The sequence below is a fragment of the Macaca mulatta genome, chromosome 5 (genome assembly GCF_049350105.2).
Source record: "Macaca mulatta isolate MMU2019108-1 chromosome 5, T2T-MMU8v2.0, whole genome shotgun sequence".
Taxonomy (NCBI): Eukaryota; Metazoa; Chordata; class Mammalia; order Primates; family Cercopithecidae; genus Macaca; species Macaca mulatta.
This window is the reverse complement of record NC_133410.1, coordinates 35273578-35293546: the sequence shown is the minus strand read 5'-3', so window position 1 is coordinate 35293546 and position 19969 is coordinate 35273578. Positions and strand designations below refer to the sequence as shown.

The 19969-nt window shown below is 36.1% G+C and overlaps 1 pseudogene; it reads left to right on the top strand.

The window, feature by feature from the left end:
* Positions 1-12: 12 nt before the first annotated feature.
* Positions 13-1274, top strand: LOC106998304 (LIM and senescent cell antigen-like-containing domain protein 2 pseudogene; annotated as a pseudogene).
* Positions 1275-19969: the final 18695 nt, after the last annotated feature.

The window sequence follows — 19969 nt, the reverse complement described above, 5'->3', positions numbered from 1 at the left end:
CCTTTTAAAAAAATTTGAATTTAATGTGTACTTCAAACTGGTCGTATTGTTTTTCCAAACAGGTCAATATAAGTAGCTTTATTTATTTAAAGGCCCACTTGCTGAGAACCAGGCACAATTACAGGCTCTGTGGCCTGTATTGATGAGGCTGCTGACCAGCCACATCCCTACAAGATGCATAGTACCACCCCTGGTTTATGGGCATCTCTACCAGCCTTGCCATATCGCGAGAAGGCCAAGGGCCTGGCACAAGTGTCTGGCACCTCAGCAGTGCCACTTGGTCATTCATGAGCAGCCCCTCATGTTCAGGAACAGTGCCTGACACCCAGGCCACTTCAGCTGCATCCACTGTAGGAAGGAGCTGACTGGCGAGGCCCATGAGCTGAAGGGTGAACTCTACTGCCTGCCCTGCATTTACAAGATGCTGTCCCTATTTTTAGGGACTGCAGCCAGCCCATCAAGGGTCACGTAGTGAATACACTGGGCAAAGAGTGGTGGCATGCAGAGCTTTTTGCCCTGAGCGTGAGAAGCCATTCCTGGGGCTCTGGCACTATGAGAAGAAGGGCCTGGCCTACTTTGAGATCCACTACAGCCAGCTCTTTGGAACATCTGCAGCCATGAAGTCGGGTGACATGGTGTTGGTCCTCAACAAGGCCTGATGTGTGTGAACTGCTTCTCCTGTTCCACCTGCAAAAGCAGGCTCACTCTGAAGATCAACTTTGTGGAGTTTGACATGAAGCCCGTGTGTAAAAGGTGCTAGATAACTTCCTCCTGGAGCTGAAGAAGAGGCTGAAGAAGTCATTGGAACTCACATCTCACTAGGCCCAGCCCAAGTCTGGGGACCTCAACTCTGAAGGCTCTCTTGCCTGGCCCTTCTCTCCCTCCCTTTCTTCTCCCAGAGGACCTCTCCCTTCTCCCTCTCCAGCTCTCTGCCTTCTCACAGCCGCCTCCCACTTCTATTGTCTGCTCTTGGACTCCTCATCTCTCTTTACCTGCTTCTTGTCCTCCCCTCGTCTCCTTCCTCATCATCTCCACCCTTTCTATTATCTTATCTCTGCCTTCCCCAATGTCTTTTCTCTCCTTTGCGGTGGCTCCTCTCCTTCCTTTTGTGCAGAGGCAGGGACCCAAGAGGTGGGAAGCCTGTGAAGGGCCTGGGCCCATGCCCTGTGATTGCATCTACCTCTGTCCATGCGCTTCAGCCTGCAGAACTCCAGAGATAGCAAACCAGGGTCTGGGGGCACCAGGGCTCCCATCCTGACCTGTCCCTCCCCACAGCGGACCAGGTTGCACATATTCTTGTGGAACCCTCCACCCCAGAGTGTACCCACAGCCAGGGCAGCCCACCTGAGCTGCAGGATTAGGGCTACGCTTCAATCTCACCATTCACTTAACCAAGTAGTATCCCTGGGCCCAAACTGGGCCAACAAATCCTGCCACGCCATTCACTACCTGCAGGGACAGGAGTCCACTTCCATCAAGAGGACTTTCTGAAATCCCACCTCGGCCCCTGCCTCTGGCTAGGCCACTGTGGTTCTCCCCTCCCCCAGCCCAGAACCTGTGTTGAGACTTTGGGTGTGGCTGGGAACAGGAGGTGATAGGGTCAGAGGTGGCTTATTGAGCAGACCTGATGTTGGGACTCAGGCTTGTAATAATGAAGTCTTAGTCACTGGGGGGAAAAAAAAAGTGCTCAAAGGCACTCTGATTTTTATTTCTGTAGCCCTAAAATTAATTAGACATGGTTTTTAAGTAGTTGATTTCTAAACAAATCATTACCTGATGATTCATCAAAGTGTCACTGAGAACTCCAAACCAAGCAAAAATAATTGAAGCAAAAATATGACTTATGAACATAACTACATTAGCTGCTGAATTGCATTATTTTTAATTCAAAAACTGTAATGCAAAAGCAATTTTTAAAATGCATCAAATTTATTCAAACAGGTTGTAGCATGCAGATATTTGCATCTTTTTAAATTTTTAATAATCACTTTAGGAAGAAGATTAAAATTTTCACCCTCTCAACAAAATTTGCACAAAGGCTTACATATTCTTCCTTACTCAAATGAACTTGTAATCAACCCCCAAACTCATTTGGCTTGCCTCACAAATGCCAGTAAGTTAAGGAGGTGGAACAAGGAAGGCAACTTTCTTTTGGAAAGCCAGCAAACCAAGAAGATGGATGATTAGTGTTCTAAAGTACCATTTTAAGTCAGTACAAATTTCAAGCTGTTTTTATGTTTAAGGTAGCAGGAAGAGGAAGGGGTTGGGATCAAGAGGTGACCACAAATGCAGACATTTGGGAACTAGTGAAGAGTTTGAGGCGGCTGGAGCTGCTTCGTCCATGATCAGATCACAATACTTCTGCAAATCTTTATTATTATTATTATTATTATACTTTAAGTTCTAGGGTACATGTGCACAACATGCAAGTTTGTTACATAGGTATACATGTGTCATGTTGTACCCATTAACTCATCATTTACATTAAGTATTTCTCCTAATCCTATCCCTCCCCCAGGCTCTTCCGACAGGCCCTGGTGTGTGACGTTCCCCGCCCTGTATCCAAGTGTTCTTGTTATTCAGTTCCCACCTATGAGTGAGAACATGTGGTGTTTGCTTCTGCAAATCTTTAACAAAACATAGCTGTTTACATACTTTAATTGCAGAGTTAGTTAAGAAAACTACATGACTGTTTTCTTTGAATTTTTTCTCAGTGCTCTAAAATTAGCCTACGAACAGGAATGGGTAGACCTCTTATACAAAAAATGGAGTTAGTTATGTTAGTTTTTCTACTGTTTCACTGTTACCAATTAGTTAAGACAGAATTATTTGTGAAATGTGACCATTTTTCTGTCATGTGTACGATCATCACACTGATTTCTAATGATCAGGAAATGCAAAGCACAGAAATGAACCAGGTGACTAAAGTTTATGCTTTTAAGTTGTATAATTATTTTAACATTATTTTATTTAAAATGTTATAAATTACATCGTATTCCCCCTTCTCTGCCACAGCTACTATATGCTGAATGTAAAGGTTTTCATAATTGAGATACCTCTGCAGATTTAACCCTTTTTATGAGTCAAAGTTCAGAGCCTAAATGTCCTCATCTGAGAAGCAGGAATGTTAATTAACTTGTTGACTTTTTTCAACAACTATTTTTTACACACATACACATAAATTATGAGCCAGGTATATGAGATAGATACATACATAGTAGCAGACTAGAGGTACAATAAATGTTAGTTATTAATGTATTCGTTCTCCTAACTCTCATTTGATCTTAGTTGACCCTAATGGTTTTCAGAACTGCTTCTAGCAGGCAGATCAAGATGATGAAATAGAAGGCTCTTCCAGTTGTCCTTCACGAAAGAACACCAACCTAATAACAACTCTCCACACAGAAAACAAACTTCATATGAACCAAAAATCAGATGAGCTCTCACAGTACCTGCTTTTAACTTCATATCACTGAAAGAGGCACTGAAGTGGTAAGAAAAACTGCCTTGAATCAACACAATTCCTCCCCAAACTCCTAGCAGCAGCAGCATGCTGCATTGAGGAAACATTTTAGAACAGTGGACTGGGCAAAAATTTCTTGAGTCATATCCCCACAAGCACAGGCAACCAAAGCAAAAATGGACAAATGGGATCACATCAGGTTAAAACCTTCTGCATAGCAAAGAGAAAAACCAACAAAGTGAAGAAACAATCCAGAGAATGGCAAAAAATATTTGCAAACTATCCATCTGTCAAGGGATTAATAACCAGAATAAATAAGAAGCTCAACAACTCTATAGGAAAAAAATCTAATAATTTGATTAAAAGTTGGCAAAAGATTTAAACAGACATTTCTTAAAAGAAGACAAACAAATGGGAAACAGAAAGATAAAATGGTGCTCAACATAAATTGTCAGAAAAATGCAAATCAAAACTACAATCAGAAATCATCTCACCTAAGTGAAAATTGTTTATACCTTCAAAACAGGCAATCATAAATGCTGGTGAGATTGTGGAGAAAAGGGAACCTTCTTGGTGGGAATGTAAGTACAATTACTATGGAGAACAATTGGAGGTTCCTCAAGAAACTGAAAGTAGAACTACCGTATGATCCAACAATCCCACTGCTGGATATGTACCCCAAAGAAAGGAAATCAGTATATCTAAGAGATAGCAGCACTCCCGTATTTGTTGCAGCACTATCCACAATAACCAAAATATGGAAGCAACCTAAGTCTCCATCAACACATGAACCAATAAAGAAAATGTGGCACTTCTACACAATGGAGTGCAATTCATCCATAAAAAAGAATGAGATTCTGTTATTTGCAACATGTATGGAACTGGAGGTCAATATTCTAAGTGAAATGAGCCAGGCTCAGAAAGACGAACACCACCTGTTATTTATTTGTGGGATCTAAAAACAAAACAATGGAATTCATGGAGATAAAGTGCAGAAGGATGGCAACCAGGGCTGGGAAGGGTCGTGGGATGGGGGTTGGGGGCAAGATAAGAATGGTTAATGGATACAAAAGAATAAAAAGAATCAATGAGACCTAGCATTTGATAGCACAACAGGGACAGGGTGCCTATAGTCACTTTAATTGTACATTTTAAAATAACTAAAAGAGTATAACTGGATTGTTTAACACGAAATATAAATACTTGAGGGAATGGATAACCCATTTTTCATGAAGTAACTAGTCGACATTGCATCCCTGTATCAAAACATCTCATGTACCCCATAAGTGTATACACCTACTATGTACCCATAAAAATTAAAATAAAATTCTTTAAAAAAAATTAAAAAGTTGCTTCTAGCAATTTTTTCTTTATCCTTTAAAACATATGTTATGCACTAATCAAGCAGATTACCACAAGTTATGGGCTGAGATGTCTTCTCCCAAAAATCATATGTTGAAATCCTAATTCCTAGGACCTTAGAATGTAACAATATTTGGAGGTAGGTCCTTCACAGAGGTGATTGAGTCAAAATGAAGTTATTAGGGCAAGCCCTAATCCATTCTGACTGGTGACATAAGAGGAAATTAGGACATACAGAGAGACACTGGGGGTGCCCAGCCACAGAGGAAAGGCCATGTGTGAACACAAGGAAAATGCAGCCATCTGCAAAGTGAAGGGAAAGGCCTTAGTAAAAAAACAAACCTGCTGACATGTTGATCTTGGACTTCCAGCCTCTAAAACTATGAGAAAATAAATTTCTGTTGTTTAAGCCACCCAGTATGTGGTATTTTGTTATGGCAACCTTAGTAAAGTAATACGTCACGTTTTTGTGTTAATTTGTTAATAATGATATACAATGAGCAGAATACCCTCTGGTACTTGAAAGAATTAATCCTTGTGCTGTTGTTGCTCCAAATCTCAGAATAACTTTCTGGCATCACATCAAAGTTATAATAACCATATGATTAATGGAGGAAAAGAATGACATGTTGAGATGTAACTACTTAGAAGTCAGCTAGCTAAATAACATGGACACTAAAATAATATAGCACAAAAATTCAAAATTGTGGCTCAGCAAAATTACTGTTGGGGTCTGCTTGTAAAGACTCAAGTTTTCATATCAAGAGCCACTCTTCCAACAGAGCAAAGATGCCCAATCTTTCATAACATCTGATAAAGAATGTTGCTGAACCTTTCAAAGAAAAACCAAGAGAGCTTCTCAGTTAAACGACTGAGCTATCAACCAATACGCTAAACTACAGAGACACAAAAACTCACTTCAATCAACCCAGCTGACCCAAACCATGATTTCACAGCCTATTGATTGGCTTAACAACAACCTTCATCAGATAGAAGTAGCATTTATATCTCACTGGGGAGGATCTCGTCTTCCCCTCTATTATTGCTTCATTTGTCTGCTCCTGTTTGCAGCAAGACTCTTCATTACAGTTGTCTAACTTGCTGTCTTCTCTTTTTAACCTCCCATTCTTTCTCTGAACCTTCTTTATTCAGCCTTTTGTTTTCCATTACTCTTCAAAAACTGCTCTTGGCAAGGTCAGAACAACCTTATTCATGACTGTAATGATCAGTTTTCAGTCATCATATTGACCTATCACCATCTATGGCATTTTACACAGTTAAGCACTCTCCTTCTGTAACAATTCTAGTATTGGTCTCTAGAATAATAGTATCTTGTGGTTTTCCTCTTTCCTCACAAATCAGTCTTCTCAGATCCTTTACTGGGTAGCCTAACTCCTAGAGGAACACATCAAATTTCGTAACTTTGCATACAGTACATCTTCTGCGCTACCCATATGTTTAACTTCAGTCTGAATCTATTCATTGAGTTCCAGACTGTAATTTAAATTTCCACTTGAATGTACAACTAGCATCTCAAATATATCTAAAGCTTTTTACTTGCTCTTCAGCCTTTCCTTGTTTAGGACTCAGGTACAGAGATATTAAGCAGCATTATTCATCTAATGATTGGCAAATCTGGCATTCAAACACAGGAAGTCTAGCTCAAGAGGCCACACTTTTACACTCTGCCCTTAATTATATATTTCCTGAATTATGCAAAAGATATTCAACTTGTCCCCTAATTGCATGCTACTATGTGGAAGGAAGCAAAAAAGAGAGAGAACTTCTAAAATAAAAGATTATGTCTCTTCTCCTAATCGCTTTCTATTTTAGTTAAGTTAAAATGGAATGTCTTTATCAATGTAAGTCATGTTGCATTTATGAATATAAATATTTAAAATGTATTTAAATATAAATACAAGTTGGAAATGATTGTTCCAATGTACCACCTGCTATTTTTTAAACACTCTGCCTCACTCACTTTGCTATAAGCATACTGTTCCTCAGCATCACTAGGCATGAAAAGGCCTTAGAACTTTTCACTTAAGTGTTTCTTCTGTTGGCCAACAGTCTTTTTCAGACATGTACATATATCACTCTGTTAACTTCATGTAGACCACCTTGACTGTATCCTTGTCAGGCAGATAATATCTGAGCATGCCATATGAAGTGGCATCATCACCTTCTATCCCTTTTATCTTCTTACTTTTTATCTTCTTACTCATTGGGCTTATCACCACCCAATAATTGACAATAATTGACTAATAAGTTGACATTTATTAGTATATATTTTAATGATCTACTTCCACTAGAATATAACACTGCAAATGCAAAGTCTTAGATTAACCACTGTATTCCCAGAATCTAAAATAGTACTTGCACCTTATCTCATATTCACTTCTGAAACACATATTGAATGAATGACTCATGGCATAATGAAGTAGCCTGAAGAACAGTGATTTCACTGAAAGCTAGAAACAATGGGAAACAAAATAAAAAATAAAATCAAAAACAAACTCTTTCTAAAGCCTGTTGCTGAAATGAGGAATAGGGGTGGCCAGATTCTGAAGAACTAGCAACATTAAAGACATGGGCTAATATTTTATAGCTGCTATTTTTCTGGATGCATTTAAAGAATCTGTACACAGGACAAAAAGCTGAAAATCTAGTCTTTGCTCAGGTTGAGATGATTTTTTAAGAGAGAATAAACAGCAGAGCTTTTGCAGTCTTGTTCATGAAACAATATTGGAGACTCAAGGCACTAAAATCCTAGCAAGAATGGAGGAATAGAAAACTATAGCTGGTTTTCCTTTTAAGACATTTGCTGAATTGTGATGCGACATATAACAGTAAGCTAACAAGCTCAGCAGAAAATCTCTAATAGTGAAGTGGAGTTGTTTGTAGTCTCATGATACTAAGAATACAAAAATTCAATTGTATTTACTACCATGGAGAGAGACCCTTGTGAGCATACATGCTCTCATTTGGAAGCCTTGGGAAGCCATATGGTTGGAGCGGGTATGAATTGGAAATCTTGGCAGATCATCATCAAAACTGCCCACAACCTCAATTCAGCTCAGTTCCATTGGATCAGGATCATCAGCCTCCTCTCTGCCAAAAGATGGAAAGGTAAATCCTTTATGGAACTTCTCTATTTTTTTTTTCAATTTCTGGCATTTAAAAATGAAGAAAAAAGGAAAAAAATTTCAAGACATATGACCCTTTGACCAAAACGCTAAGATGAAAATATAGACAATAGAAAGAAATCCCCAAATGATCAAGCTGTTGGAATTACCAAAGAAGGACTAAATAATAGCTATGATTAATATTATCATTAACAATAAAATAGAGAAAAACTATAGAAAATATTGGGTAATTCTGTCAGAGAATTAGAATTTTAAAAAATCAAATAAAAATTTTAGAAGTTAAAAACATAGTAACTAAAGTCAAAAACAAATGGGTTTTACAGCATAATTGACATGCACCAAAGGCTAGTGAATTGGAGACAGGTTAGTAAAAAAATCAAATATATCCAAAATGAACACATAGAAAAACAAAATACATAGATAAAAGAAGTATGTGAGACACTGTTAAAATGTCGAACATATACATAATGTGTTATCCTAAAAGGGAGGAGATAGAAAATGGGGAGGAGGCAATATTGGAGGAGAAAATGACCAACAGGTTTGTTAATGGATATGTTATTTATACCAATAGATTCAATATGTTAGCCGAACTCTAAGCAAGGTAAGTTTAAAAAAAAAGAAAACTACACAAAATTACATTATAATAAAACAATGGAAAAGTCACTGAGGGACTCTTAAAATCAGCCAGAGAATACTGAAACCCTAAACTTAAAGTAATAACAATGCAATGACAGTGACCTCTCACCATTAAAGATGAAAGCCAAAAAAAGAATCAATTATAATTATTAAAGTGCTATATGAAAATATATGCCAACTAGAATTCCATTTCCTTAAAATATTCCTCAAAAAAGATGGCAAAATAAAGGCTACTTCAGAGAAAGAGAGATTTCCTCAATCAAACTGCATTGAAAAAAAAAAAAAAAAAAAAAAAACTAAAGATAATATTTAAATAGAAAGAAATTGGTCCTATTTAAAAGTGCCAAAATGCAGTAAAACTAAAGAGCAAAGGAAAGTAAAAAGAAAAAATCAGGTAAACATAAATGAATATTGACTGTACTAAATGATGATATAATGTCTTGTGAATAAATGTGCAAGCATTGTCAGGGAAGAAGTGAAAGTAATAATTTGTATTAATTACAATTTTAAGGATGCATGCTTTAATTTCTAGGGTACCTGCTAAAAGAAAAGTGAAAGAACATATGACTTTCATGCTTATAGAAAAGAAAAATGAAAAACTAAAATATATTTTAGTAATTCAAAAGTAGAAAAAAAGAAAAAGGGACAAAAACAGGTCATACTGAAAACAATAGTAGTAAGGTGGCACATATAAGGCTAAATATATCAGTAATTACATATGAAACTAAGCAGTTCAATTAAAAGTAAACAGCAAGAAAACCTATACATGATCTGGTTCTCAGAGACACACATAAAATATACAGACATATGTTGAAAGTAAAAGTTTGAAAAATGTATATACTCTGCAGACATTAATCTAAAGAAAGTTGATTTCCCAAAACTAATAAAATACAAAGTTGTCTTTAAGTCAGGAAACATTACTTCAGATGGAGACATTGCTTGTAAAGGAGTGGTCATTTCACCAGGGAGTTAAATGAATAAACTCTTTACAGTTCCAATAAAACTGTAAGCTTCAAGGGTCACAGTCCAGGTTTCACATTGATGCCGTAAGAAGATGCACTCCAGACAAGGGGAAGTGCCTACTGTGGTACAAACTGAACTCTACAAATATGCTCTGGCCCCAGTACAAGTGTATATACCACACATACTTTATACAAATGGTTACAATGATGAAAGAATTATTATTATTATAGTTTTATATTGAAAATAGTTCAGGACCTATTTAAAGGAGCCAATATACTTGAGTATATTTGTATTAATCCCAGTTTCTTAATCATTTTCTGCCCAGCTACTCAAGTACCTAATAAAAATAGAGTAGCATTTAATGAAATATATTTCTTCTTTGTTAGAAGAACTTAGCTTTTGCTCCCAAGGAATTTATCTGGTTTGTGCTATGAAATATGCATTATTATTACTAAATACTGATTCTTGCCCACTCTCAAATAAAATTGTGAAATTACCTTATAAAAGTACCTGAAACTGGCCAGGCACAGTGGCTCACACCTGTAATCCCAGCACTTTGGGAGGCCGAGGCAGGTGGATCACCTGAGGCCAAGAGTTCAAGACCAGCCTGGCCAACAAGATGAAACCCCATCTCTACCAAAAATACAAAAATTAGCTGGGCGTGGTGGTGCATACCTGTAGTCCCAGCTACTTGGGAGGCTGAGACAGGAGAATCACTTGAACCCAGGAGGTAGAGGTTGTGGTGAGCCAAGATCACACCATTGCACTCCAGCCTGGGCGACAGAGTGAGATTTCTTCTCAAAAATAAATAAATAAGTAAAAGTACCTGAAACTAAATAGTTAAATCAGTCACTTCCCACACTGTGAGACTGCCGAGTTGAATCGGGAAATTAGACATATAACAAATATTTTAGAACAAGTTAGAAATCAAACATTTGACATGCTAAATCAAATTACCAGAGATGCGATGGTTCTTATGAGGATGATTTTCCAAAACATAATGACTTTCTGTTTTACTCCATCTCATGAATAATAAACAGCGTGCACTCACGGGCAAAGAACAATATGGACACATTCCAAATAAATCAGATCTTATCCAAGATTTTATAACCATATTACAAAATTACAGGATTGAGGTTTCCTATCAGGGCCTTAGTGGAAAAACTAAATCTCATTCAGTGACAGATGTAGTCCCTATGTCTAGGGATTCAAAAGCTTAAAATATTTTAAATGCACTCATACATCCAATATAATCAAAATACCAAAACTGTTTAAGTCATTTCTATCAGTTGACTATACAAATGACAAAATCAACCCTTGGGGTTATTGCGTGTTTTAAAAGACATAACCTGCAATCACTTAAAGTCGTTAAACTTAAATAATAAATTCCTAGCAATACACATTTTAAATTACTGCTGCAAAAGAATTAAACTCCTGGCCTCATTTGTAATCCATCACCAATCATTATAAAGTGTCCTTAAAGTAGACTACAGACTATCAGGGGATCTTCTATTATGCCCCAGGACAAAGTATTTAAAAAGTATTTCTCTGGTGACTGCATAATATGAGTAGTCATCAGCTTTACACTTAGTGAAAAGTATTTCCAGATTGTGATAAAAGCTTATTTGGTAGTATGTGGTAACGATGTAATATTTTTTGTTTAATGTTATTTTGTGTATTCATTTGTCTATTTTGCCTTTTGGGTTTGCTTTTTCCGTTTTGTTAATGGTAATTAAATAAAAAATTTGGAAAGTCTCGTTTGTTCTATATAGATGTGATTTTATATTGGAAGTCAAGCTCTGGTCTCCCTGAATTATAATTAAAATCCTTTTTCCAGCTGGATTTTGGAAGGTGCATATCCTTAGTAATTTCTCATCTCACTTCCCCAATATATTAATATTGAATCACCTTTAATAAGCAGCTCTAATAATGTATGTATCCCACTTATTGGAAATTTTGTAGGTCTCTCTACTTACCAATTATCTGACCCGGAAAAAATAGTTGCTATTTTTCCCATTTTTAGAATAATCGAGCAATCGATTAGTAAATGCAAATAGTGTGTATTTATAAAATCTTTTCTAAGCTGCTCCTCTCTGGTCCAGACAAAGAGAGAACTTTGGGGTATAAAAAGATTAGTTAATCTTACTGCAGATGACTAATGCAATTGCTGCTCTGATGTTCTTGGGGATTAAAAACCCCTTAGTTAGGGCCTGTACATTTCAGCAATTATAGTGGTGCATTTTAGTGGTTGTAGTGATGTATCTAGCATTCGAGGTGTGAAAGGCACGCCTGATTTGCAGAACAGTTTGAAGGAAAAACGATTATTGAAAGCATGTAGCATTATGTTAGTCACATGACCTAAACACAGCAAACATCAGTTCCCTTTGCATTCATTCTCTTGTTCTCATTCACTCTTCTATTCCATTTACAAATATTTGTTGTGTATCTACTGTATGGCTGGTATTGAGCTACTTAGCAGTTTCATAATTGGATCTAAATTTGTAAGATAATCAACTAGTTGAAGAACAAGAAATGTGGTTTTTTATTCATCCATAATGCAAATAAACTTGCTAGCACTCTGGGATTTGATTAGAAGTTACCTAATTAACTCTCCAGGTTAACACAGCCTCCATTTTAATAAATTCCTTTTACTTTAAAAACTCTTCAATCTTCACTAAACTATATTAAAGGTGCATAAATATTTTACAAGGATAATTTGAAAAGTTTTTATTTTAATGAGAAAGGTGTCATTGTTGATATCCCGAATCTAGAAGCCCAGGAGTTGAAGATACAAGTAATTCCTTTATACTTAGTAGCTCATCACTTTTAGAAAAGTACAGCATCTTGGTGGAAAACATCATCAGTAGTTATCTTGGGCAGGAGAGGAGATTTCCTAGGAAGGTAATAAAGTAACTTTCTGGCTTGGATGGTAATGTTCTATATTTTGGTAGAAGATTAGGTGCCTGTATTTAGCAACAGTTACGGAATGTACACTTAGGATAGGTGTATTTCATTTCCTGTAATTTTTTTTTTTATAAAAACCTGCATGCCGGGCCGGGCACGGTGGCTAATGCCTGTAATCCCAACACTTTGGGAGGCCAAGGCAGGTGGATCATGAGGTCAAGAGTTCAAGACCAGCCTGGCCAAGATGGTGAAGCCCCGTCTCTACTAAAAGTATAAAAATTAGCAGGGCGTGCTGGCAGGCGCCTGAAACCACAGCTACTCAGGAGGCTGAGGTAGAGAATCGCTTGAACCCGGGAGGCGGAGGTTGCAGTGGGCCGAGATCACTCCACTGCACTCCAGCCTGGGAGACAAAATGAGACTCTGTCTCAAAAAAAAAAAAAAAAAAAAAAAAGAGAGAGAGAAAAGAAAAAAAGAAAAAAAACCCTGCATGCTGAAGTATTTAAGGGAAATTGCTGAGTTGTTTGCAATTTACATTATTTGGATAGAAATAAGATGAATTCATGGATAAAGGAAGGGATAAATGAATCAGTAACATAATTAAGGATGTATAGTAAAATTTTAATATGGGTAGTGAATTTTGGGGTGTTCATTAAAAAGTTCTTTCAAATTTGCTGCAAGTTCAAATGTTTGCATAATAAAGGTTTGAAAGAAAATAATACCGCATTAGAAATGCATATAATTTATTCATTATCTTTAGCAATTTTTATGTCAATAAAAGTATTCAGGACTGAATTAAATTATACTTAATTTCAAAGCTGGCTTTTCATATGTAGCTACTGTTCATAAAACTGAAAACTGTTTCCTGCATGTGTTGCTTTAGAACTCAATTAACATTGATTTGTCCACTGCTGCAGACTATATTAACACGAACAACTTAGAATAAATTTGGGTTTGCTCTTTATGAATAAGTTTGATAATTTGCTGCTTTCATTCCTACTTCCTTTCCAATGGTTTCTAATTAAAAGCTATTAATGTTTGTGTTTCCTGACAATTTTACTTTTATATTCCTATTCAAATTACCATATTGCTGATATGTATATTTTTCCTAATAAATGTCGCATTTTATTGTTTGTTATTTCTATTTACAAGTTTAATGACTTTACTTGGATGTTCAACATTTAACTTTCAGAAAATGTTCATAGTTCATAAATGTAACTTGCTCTGTTTTTCTGGTATAAACTGTCCTAACAGCCAGCACTAGAGTAGTGGCCCAGAAAATGGTTCGTTACTTTAAAGGTGTCAGAAGAACATATAAAAAGTACTTCGTGACGATTTTTATTTTTAAAAAGCTTTATTAATATTTAGCATATAGATTGGCTAGGACATGCTATGCTGGTCTTCATCAAACAGTCACATGTCGCAAACAGCATTTGAATTGCCTGAAGAAAGAGTGAAGGCTAGAAGATTTGAACAAACAAGTACTTTGTGGGAGTTTTCAGTTGTACGAAAGTACCTATATTTCCAACATGCCCCATTTTATGGTATTCCACTTCAGCAATGAAAGAAATAAATAACTACTTTTATGTGATCTCCTAGAAAAAAAAATGTAAAGGGAGAAAATAAGTTTTCAATACTGCCTTTAATAAAATGAGTGCTTTCTTGAAACACTTATTTAAATAAAACTGCTCACAAAGCAGCTTCTTAGATTCGAATGAAAAGAGAATGCCAGCGTCAAAGAACGCCACACATGAAAATCCTTCTGTTCTTATTCAGAGACACACATTGCAGTGTAATATGTTTTTCTGGGTTTCTGTGCTTTAGTTTGGAATACCCTTATTTTGCAAGAAAATTCCAAAAACCTGCTGCAAGAGTTACTCTCGTATAATTTTATACTAATTGGCTAAACCTAAAGGTAAAACACTACCAGACGTGAGTTTCAGATGACACGGTTTTGACTTTCTGGCTGAAAATACACTGCTTAGACACTGGCTGCAAATGCTCTGTGCCAAAATATGCTGTATGTATTTAGAATACAAAGCATTTGAATAATTACATTGTTGTGGATAGAATTATTAAAGTAAGATTATTCTAAAATACGGCAAAATCTTGTCAATACATAACCAAGTTTAAGAGACTCCTTCCTAGGTGTGAAAACCAAGTCTTCAGTCATCATGCAACTTTCAAAACCTCTTTCTATTGAAGCTTTCCTAAAGTCCACACTAAACAAATCTGGGTTAACAAATACATCAATAAGTAAAAAACTAACATAAAAATAACTTACAGTTTTAAATACGATGTCTTCTCTCCATTAAGATTATTTTAATAATGCATATTTAATTCAAAGAGCAATGTAAGTGTGAAAAATAATTTAAGATCAACTCTGTAATAAATCAAGATACTCACTCATGTATCTGTCTATACTCAAATGAAATATTAAGCCTTATACTCCATGTTTATTGGCTTCTTGTAATCCTTTTTAGGTGGAGTGTTTTTCTTTTCCTTTTAGCTTTCTTTAATATTATTGAACTCCTAATGTGTACTAGGTTATTCATTGGCTTCACTCATCTCATTTCAATTAGAGATGAACACCAATCTATCAGACAAAGTCAAAGCTTTGAAATTTTAAGAATTGATTTCAAACAACGTATTTTGAAACAGCAGAATTTGTGAATCATGAAATAAAGACATACTCAAATCAATTCCAGGAAGTCTGTAATAACTAGCCATTCATCAAGAAAATCAAATAGTCATAAAAGGCAAAGATAGCCTCTCCTTAGGTGCCTGTGGCAATCATTTTCAATGAGACTTGGGACTCAAATTAGGAGGACCATATTTAGAACAATGAGAACAGTTTTGCCACCTGCTTTAGAGTTTTGTGGAAGAGCGTTTCTCCAAAGGACCAATTTCCTTACATTTCTTTTTATAGAAAAGCAAACATTTAATTATACAGGAAGTTTTCTCTCAAAGAGTCAGAAAAAAATTTGTCAACTTAAGCTTTAATTAAACTTAAGAATAATTTATCACTTTTAAAAACACAATGTGTTCCTATCAAAATCTCACAGGCATTTTTTTTAACAGAAATAGATAAAAACAATGCTACAATTCATATGGAACTACAAAGGCCAAGAATAGCTAAATCAATCCTGAAAAAGAAGAACAAAGCTGGAGGCATCACACTTTCTGATTTGTAAATATATTCCGAAACTACAGTAATAAAAACAATATGATACCAGTTACAGACAGACATATAAGACCAATAAAACATACAAATCACAACCACAATGAGATCCTGTCTCACACCAGTCAGAATTCTTAAAAAGTATTTTTAAAATGACAGATGTTGGTGAGGCTGCGGAGAAAAGGGAATGCTTACACACTGCTGGTGGGAATGTAATTCAATTAATGTAATTAATTGAACCTCTAGGGAAAGCAGTTTGGATAGTTCTCAAAAAACTTAAAACTACCATTCAACCCAGTAATCCCATTGCTGGCTATATACCCAGAGAAATCATTCTACCAAAAAGACATATGTACCTGTTATGTCCATAGCAGCACTATTCACAATAGCAAAGACATGGAATTAACTTAGGTCCCCATCAATGGTGGATTGGATAAAGCAAATATGATTCATATATATATCATGAAATACTATGCAGCCATAAAAGGAAGGAAATCATTTGCAGCAACATGGATCAAGGGCGTCATCCTAAGCGAATTAACAAAGGAACAGAAGACCAAATACCACATGTTCTCACTTATAAGTGGGAGCTAAACTTTGGTACTCATAGACATAAAGATGGGAAAAATAGACACTGTGGACTACTAGAGGGAGGAGAGACAGAAGAGGGCAAATATTGAAAAACTACCTATTTGGTGATGATAATTCATACCCCAACCTGCAGCATCATTCAACACACCCATGTGACAAACTTGCTCATGTACCCCTGGAATCTAAAATAAAAGTTGAAATTATTTTTAAAAGACTAATAAAAATAATAAAGAGCTCAGAAATAAACCTGTGCATTTATAGTGAATTGATCAATTTTACTGGGTGTATATACTATTATTCCTCATGCATTTTACTTAGTGACTTCTAAATTAAAATTTGCTTTCACATATGTTGTGCTTACCAGGGAGACACAGCACTATCCACAAGAATCCAACGTCTGATTCCCATTGCATTCAGAGTTCTCAGTGCCATCTTCACTGCAATATATTTGGGTGGGCACCCAAAATATATGTGTAATGTATATTCAAATATATTCTGAATAAAAGGAAGGGGCATGTTGGCAAGAAGATTCTGATTGCATATCAGGATTAGAGCCAGGCTGTTTGAACTTTTTGTTTATGTATCTTTCAATTGTGTGGCTTTGGGAAAATTTACTTGATCTCTGTGCTTGAATTTTCTCATCTGAAAAACGTTAATAAGAATACTAATGAAATTTCAGATATAATAAACCTAAAAGGCGCTGGAGTATGTACTTGTTAAATATTAGTTGTTGCTACTATCTGGATCTTAAGATATGTGAGTCACAAAAGAATAAGCAGTGTCCACTGAGGAGGATGAAGAAGAGGTAACCTCAAGAATAAGATGAATTCAGTTATGCTAAATGGGGAAAATGAATATTGAAAAAAATGAGTAAATTATCATAGAATTGGGGTTTCTGATAGCACAATAAATGAGTGCTGGTTCAGTAAAGAAGTGAGCAATAAAATAAAACATGAATCTAAAACTTTTACATAACAGGATGGTTGTATTGAAAAGACTAGAAAATTACACTGGCCTATAATTTAGCTTATAGACAAAATTATGAAGATGGGAAAGTCAGTTAGCTTTATATGGTCACTAAAATGAGTTTAGACCTCTCAAGTGTCAATTGTATTCACATGAATTGTCCCTTCTCTCAAATGCTACATTCTCTTAGATGGGAGATAACTTTGTCCGTTGGCGAAAGCTTACATTGGTTGCTCAGGCACTGGGAATCTGCTTTTGTCTGGAGTGTGCTTGTATGCAGCCTGTAGGAGAACAGCTGAAAACCTGGTCTCCACCCGCTAATCTGGTGGGCAGATGCCACGGTGGTGAGAACCCTGGTATGCAGAAGACAAAGACCTAGCACAACGCAAGTCATGTCCTATAGATCTATATCACCTGTAAGGCATGAGATCCCAGCAGGTGCCTCTGAACTCACATGGGATTCTGAAGGAGCTGCAAACATGGATAGGATCTCTAGAGGGGTGGGCACCCAAAATATATGCTTCTTGACCACGCAGGCAAGAGTGGAAAATTGTTAGCGTTTAGATTTATGTATACGGTAATATGATTAAAATATGCTTTGTTCACATATTTCTATCTAATTAAGTACTGTTCTAATGAGGTGGTTAACAATGTGTCTCAATGTTACTGTTTTGGGGATTTTGCTGAACTTGATGAACTTGCTCTACTTTGGCCTGGACAGAAAAGAAAAGAGAAACTTAACCTTCTTGGTTTCCTTGTTCTGCCTTCTTATTGTGATGGTTGAATGCTTTTGCTTAGGCTTGTAGGCCAGGGCTCTGGTTAGCTCTGATGCTTGCTCCTCTTAGATACAACTTTTGGGGTGATAGCCTTTAATTTTCTACAGCACTTCAAAAGAGATTCTTTCTGTGTTCTGCATTAGAATTTTTTTTAACATCCATGTAGGAATGTTATACCCAATAAAGTCTATTTAAAAACAAACCTTATGGCAGAGAAAGGCCAGGTGCAGTGGCTCACACATGTAATCCCAAAACTTTGGGAGGCTGAAGTGAGAGGATTGCTTGAGCCCACGAGCTTGAGACTGGCCAGGACAATATAGTGAGACCTTATCTCTGAAAAATAAAATAATAACAAAATTAGCCAGCCATTGTGGCATGAGCCTGTAGTCCCAGATACTCAAGAGGCTGAGTATTGTTCTATCAGTCCAGGAGGTGGAGCTGCAGTGAACTGTGACTGCACCACTGTACTCCATCCTGGGTGACAGAGCAAGAACTTATCTCAAAAAAGAGAGAGAGAGAGAGAGAGAGAGAGAGAGAATACTGGCCAGGAGCTCACTTACCTATAGGCTGGTACAATGAATATATTTTGCAATATATACCTAGTTTACAATGGCCTGGTTAATTATTCCCCCCTCTACTCAGGAAAATACAACATAGAGTAGAAATTAACAAAAGAATCTCTGGAATGAGGCATTGCAAAATTTTGTTGAAGATCTCCCACTTAACAGCTATGGAAATGGGTAAGTTTCTAAATGCTTTGTACCTTAATTTCCTCATAGGTAAACTTCTCTGACTATTGTCCCCTTCTTATCCCCTTCTCTCTTACTTAATAAATTTTCCATTCATTTTGAGATTTTTTTGTATTTATTTATTTATTTTGATAATTGTCAATAATTGCATATCTTTATGGGGTACGATGTGATGTTATGATGCATGTATATGTTTTAGAATGATCAAATCAGTCTAATTAGCATATCTATCACCTCACATATTTATACTTTCTTTGTGATGAGAACATTTAAAATCTATTCTTTTAACAATTTTGAAATGTACAATACATTATTATCACATATAGTTGCCATCCTGTATAAGAGATGACTAGAAGAATTTACTCTTCTTGTCTAACTGAAACTTTGTGCTATTTGCCTCACATTTCCTCTTTCCTCATTCTTTCCAACCCCCCAGCCTCTGATAACCATCATTCCATTCTGTATTTCTATGAGGTCAACTTTTTTGTATTCCACATGTAAGTAAGATTACATGGTACTTGCCTATCTGTGTGTAAGTTACTTCCCTGAGCATAATGCCCTCTAGATTATACATGATGTTGTACAGGACAAAATTTCCTCCTTTTCAAAGGCTGAATGGTATTCCATTGTGAATATATACCACATTCTGTTAACCCACTTTTCCACTGATGGACATTTAAATTGTTTCAATAGCTTGGCTATTGTGAATAATGCTGTGATGAATTTAGGAGTGCAACCAGCTCTTCAACATACTGATTTCAATTTATTTGGATATATACCCAGAAGTGGGACTGCTGGATACTATGGTAGTTCTATTTATAGTTTTTAAGGAAACTCCATCCTGTTTTCCACAATGCCTGTATTAATTTCCATACCTACCTACAATATACATTGTTTCCTTTCCTCTACATGCTCACCAACACTTCTTATCTTTCATCTTTTTTATGATAGCCATTCTCACAGCTATGAGTTGATATTTCATTGTGGTTTTACTTTGCATTCCCCTGATGATCAGTGATGTTGAGCACTTTTTTTATATTATTGTTGGCCATTTCTGTATCTTCTTTTGAGAAATGTCTATTCAGGTTCTTTGGCCATTTTTTTTAGCAGGATTATTTCTTTGTTATTGAGTAGTTTGAGTTTGTTAAATATTTTGAATTTATCCTCTTATCAGATGTATAATTTGAAAATATTTTCCCCCATTCTATAGATTGTCTCTTCATTCTGTTAATTGT